The following is a 5,386-nucleotide window of genomic DNA, read 5'->3' as shown; positions in this document are numbered from 1 at the left end:
ACTCTTAATTCCCCAAAATTCTACCTCCGCGCTTGAGAGTGCCACTACTTTCTGCTTCTTACTTCTCCATGTTACCAAATTTCCTCCAATGAAGGTAAAGTATCCTGCAGTGGACTTTCTATCATTTGGATTCCCAACCCAATCTGCATCAGTGAAACCATGTATTCCCAAGTGCCGATGCTTCTCAAACAGAATTCCATGATCGGTTGTTCCTTTTAGATATCGAACAATTCTTAGAACTGCCTCCCAGTGCTCCTCTTGAGGTGCATGCATAAATTGACTTACTATCCCCACAGCATAGACAATGTCTGGCCTAGTGTGAGATAAATAAATCAACTTCCCGACCAACCTCTGATATCTCGCTCTGTTTGTTTGCTGGTTTCGCCTTTTCCTTCATCTGCAACCCATGATTTTGGACTATTGGAGTGTCCGCAGGTTTGTAGTCTAGCATCCCAACTTCCGCCAAGAGGTCGAGTACATACTTCCTCTGATTTATGAAGATCCCTTTTCTTGACCTCAACACTTCTATCCCCAAGAAGTATTTAAGAGGTCCTAAATCTTTCATTTAAAACTCACTGAACAGGTTCTTCTTTAGCTCGGTCATTTCTTCCTCATCATCTCCAGTAATGACCATGCCCAAGAAGTATTTAAGAGGTCCTACATATATGATCAAACACGTGATTTTTCCATTTTTCTTCTTGATGAACAAGGTATGGTCTGAGTTGCTCTGTCTATATCCATATTTCTTCATTACTTCCATGAATCTCCCAAACCATGCCCTTGGAGACTGCTTCAGCCCGTACAATGTTCGTTTTAGTTGACACACTTCCCCATCTTGGAACTCGTCAGTAAATCCAGGTGGAGGTTCCATGTAGACTGGTTTCGGCAACTCTCCGTGTAGGAAGACATTAGTCACGTCGAACTGATGAAGGGCCCAATCCTTGTTGGCGGCGATAGAGAGAACAATACCCTCACAGTGTTGATCTTCGCGACAGGTGAGAAGGTCTCATCATAATCTACACCATAGGTATGGGTGTATCCCTTCGCCACCAGTCTGGCCTTGTATCTCTCTATTGTGCCATCCGGCCTTCGTTTTATTGTAAACACCCATCTGCACTCCACAGTTCAAACTCCTTCAGGCAACTTGCCTTTCACCGACGTACTATTCTTCATTTGTGCCTTCATTTCAGTGAACATAGCATCCCTCCAGTGCTTATGTTTCATTGCTTCCTCGACTGACCGTGGAATTTCTTCTTCTTCATACAATGCAGCCTCAAAAGCTCGTGCCATTTTAGCCAAGTTTCCTTGCACGAAGTTGGCCACTCCATAACGACTTTTCTTTCCAATCTTTTCTGGAGAGTACCTTTTTGGCGGAACTCCCCTCGTACTCCGATGGGGAAGAACATATCTCCCAGTGTCGCTATCAATGGTATTATCCTCATCTGCGGGATTTGTACTCATATGATGTGGAAACTGTATCGGGACAAGGTTCGGAGATTACCTGGGATATCGTCGGAGGAGAATCAAGGGAACGCGGATGAGATGATTCTTGTGGTGAGACCTGCTCGGCGGCAGTGACAACTAGTTCTGTTAGATCCTCAATCGAAGAGTTTGGAAGTGGCACAACCCAACTTAGATAGTCCACTGTACTATCTGGATCACTCTTCCCATGACTACTAAGGTGGGTATGGTAAAAGAATTCGGTTTTCAGGAAGTTGCAGTTGATGGTAGTAATGATTTTTTTGGTTTGAGGGTCAAAGCATCGGTATCCCTTTTGGTTCATCCCATACCCCACCAGTGGCAGATCCAAGATTTGTCATCTGGGGGTACGAGTCGTATGATAAATAATTACATAACACTTAAAAAAATAGAAAATAGCGGTAAAATAATATTTAAAATATTATTCAATTTTGAACTCATGTACTTTTAAATAAAATAAACCAAAAACTAGATATAACATCTAATTTATCTTTCTACGAGTCTTCATTTCTTCAAAGCGATGGGCTATATCATCATCGGAGACTTGTAGAAACATTTCTTTCTCAATGAAAGTCATAAAAAAATCATTAAAAGGTTGATCACCAATTCTATTTCACAACTTATTCTTCACAAACGTCATTCCAGAAAATACTCTCTCTACACTTGCAGTAGCAACCGGCAGAATCAAAATCAACTTGATAAGAAAAAAGACAAAGGGGTAAGCCACATCCCTCTGTGTTTCAACAAGCTTCATTGAAAGAGAACTAAGATCTTGCAAATTTTGAAAGTCATTATCTCTTCTCATATCCTCCAAGAATAAATCAAGTTGACAATCAAGAGACCTCAAATCAATGCTTGAAAAATCAGAAGGATAAAATGTTGCAAGTTTGAGTACACTTTCTTTGTCAAAAGAAGAGAAGCCATCTCTAGGATTGAAGCAAGCCATGCATCTGATCAACTCCATATTGACTTCATCAAATCGATTGTCAAATTCTTGAAGTAATAAATCAATTACCTCTATAAACACATCAATGCGAAAATGATAACGATAGGAAACTTGTTGAACAAAACTCTTTGATCTTCCATGAGGCACATAATAAGCTACCAAATCTGGAACAACAATGCCATGATTATTGCAAAATGAGATTACCTTGTCCAAGTGAATCTCCCATCCATCCTCCCTCATTTTATGTAGTTGACTTTTGGTTAAAGAGACAAGCCTCATAGCATTAATTATATCTTGATCCCTTCTTTGCAAAGCAAGACACAAATTGTTAGTGTACCCAAATATAGTAGTCATTAGTTGTGCCATAAAAACAAAGTCAAATGACTCCATTGAGTACAAAATGCCTTGAGCTTTGCACTTATCATCCGATTTAGAGCCATTCTTTCCAATAATCATAAGAACCTTAACAATTGTAGAAAATAGGTCCATGACATTCAAAAGAGTCCGGGCCTCTTCAAACCAAGTTCTTGATTTAACCCAGACCCTGTTTCAAGTTCGTCAATTTCCAAGGCTTGAGCAAGTTTTTGTGCTTGAATTTCACGAATCAATTCTCGTCTCTTGAAAGAAACTCCTACAACATTTAATAAATTTGCAATCGTATAAAAAAGCCAAGCACATTCATCGTTCTTTTTTACAATGGCTACAAGAGTCAGTTGAAGTTGGTGGGCGAAGCAGTGGACGTAGTAAGCACTTGGAGTATATTCCATAATCAAAGTCTTCAATCCATGTATTTCACCCTTCATGTTACTAGCCCCATTATATCCTTGTCCTCAAATCTTAGATGGACTCAATGAATGTTCAATAAACAATGATATGATTGCACTTCTAAGAGATAAAGCAGTGGTATCACCAACATGAGCAAGACCAATGAATCTTTCAACTACCTGTCCCGTTTTTCTTTGAACGTAGCGTAGGCAAAGAGATAATTGTTCCTTTTGGGACACATCACTTGATTCGTCAGCTAATATAGCAAAATAGTCAACACCAAGTTCGTCCACAATTCGCTTAGTTGTTTCTTTAGCACAACAATTGATAATATCCTTTTGAATAGTTGGAGATATCAATTGACAATTTCCAGGAGCATTTTCCAAAGTCACTTTTGAAACAACTTCATTATGTGTCCTTAACCATTTCAAAAGTTCAAGAAAATTTCCTCTGTTAAGGGATTCACTATTTTCTCTATGTCCACGAAAGCCCAAACCTTGCCGCAGTAGATAACGCAAACATGAAATTGAAGCCTTCAAGCGAATGTCATATTCTTTTATGGTCACCTCGGTGGCATTATCAAGAGAAACAAGAATAGAATTTTTTTTGCCATCTCTTAAGTTCACATATTTCTCATAAGCAAGATTGTGAGCACTTTTTATTCCACCAATATGCTTCGTAAATCTGTCCGGCTTATTCCATGACTTAAATCCTTTGTTCACAAATGCATCTCCCCCCGCAGTAAGTCCAACTTCATTCTTAAACAAGTAGCAAACAAAACAAAATGCAACATCTTCTGTTGTGCTATATTCAAGCCAATCCCATGTATCGAACCAATAAGGCATAAATCGACGTCCTCCAATTTTTTTTCTAGGAAAGTTGTGAGATCTTGGTTGACAAGGCTTTTTAAGAATGTATGCTCTCCTAACTGCATCTCGCTCATTTGGAGGATATGTCATTATACTATCTCTTTTTGCAGGATCATGATTAAGTTTTTCAACATCGTAAATCAATTCTTTTTCCTCTAATGGGACACTTCGAGTCGGAGATACACTAGCATTTGAAGGAGTCACGGTAACATTTGAAAGAGTCGGAGACACACTAACATTTGAAGGAGTCATAGTAACATTGGGAGGAGCCAGAGACGCATTAGCATTTGAAGGAGACGTATTATCATTTGGAGCCGAAGAACTTGAACTATCATGAGATTTCATCCTTTTGAACATATTTCGAAGATCAGATTGTTTCTTCATTCTTTTTAATTCTACTTTCTGCAAAAATATTAAAAATATACAAACTTATATACTTTTACTAATAAAACAACAAAATCGTAACATATTAATTCTAAATAATGATAAATATGAAAATAAAATATATTAAAAAGTTAAAAAGCAATTCTCGAAAGTGATGAATTGGATAACTCAAACTATATAAAAGTATAAAACTCATTCTTTCACAATTTCCGACTACCAAGTCTACGGCTACACCTACAACTAAAATGGTAAATTAAACAAACATTAAAATAAAGTTTTAACATTGCAGTCTGCAGAATAGCAGATTACTAGATGTCTAGATTAGCAGCACTTGAGTAAAGCTTTTAATACTCATATAAAATTAGAAATCGAAGAAACAAACCTTGGAGGCTCTGCTCTGAGGCTGGATGGCTAAATTGAATATTCTGCAGTTGACGCCTTGACGGAGCGCTGCTCCTGCAGGATGGGAAGGGAATGTGGAGGAATGAGGATTGCTGGACTACAGAAGGAGGTTTTTATAGATTTTGATTAGAAGGAGGTTTTTATAGATTTTGATTAGGGTTTAATCTTTTAATTTAAACTTCATCCCAAATCTTATATTCTGATTTATTTCCTTATATTTAGATGAATCTTCCTTCAATATTCATAGCTATCTTTTGTAAATTTTTGTAAAATACCTTACTAATAAATTATATGTATAATACTAGTAATAAAAAAAAAAATTGGGGGTACCACCGTCCCCCCTTGTCCTGAATTCCCTCCGCCACTGTACCCAATGAAGACACATTTGGTTGCACAAGGTGATAGTTTGGTTCTCTCGTGTTTTAGAATATGGACATAGACTGTGCAGCCGAAGACTTTGGGTGGAAGATTTAGGTGTTGTGGGATTTTGGTCATTTTGGATAGGATATCGAGTGGGGTTTTCTTGTTAAGGACTTTTGTA

At 37.9% G+C, this 5,386-nt stretch overlaps 1 pseudogene; it reads right to left on the bottom strand.

Moving 5' to 3' along the window:
* Positions 1–1,960: 1,960 nt before the first annotated feature.
* On the bottom strand, positions 1,961–4,149 carry LOC125221103 (uncharacterized; annotated as a pseudogene).
* Positions 4,150–5,386: the final 1,237 nt, after the last annotated feature.

This window comes from Salvia hispanica, chromosome 1 (assembly GCF_029641045.1).
Source record: "Salvia hispanica isolate PSC_SH4W2 chromosome 1, Shi_PSC_v1, whole genome shotgun sequence".
Classification (NCBI taxonomy): domain Eukaryota; kingdom Viridiplantae; phylum Streptophyta; class Magnoliopsida; order Lamiales; family Lamiaceae; genus Salvia; species Salvia hispanica.
Note: the sequence above shows the minus strand (reverse complement) of the source record. Positions and strands in the feature narration are given on the sequence as shown.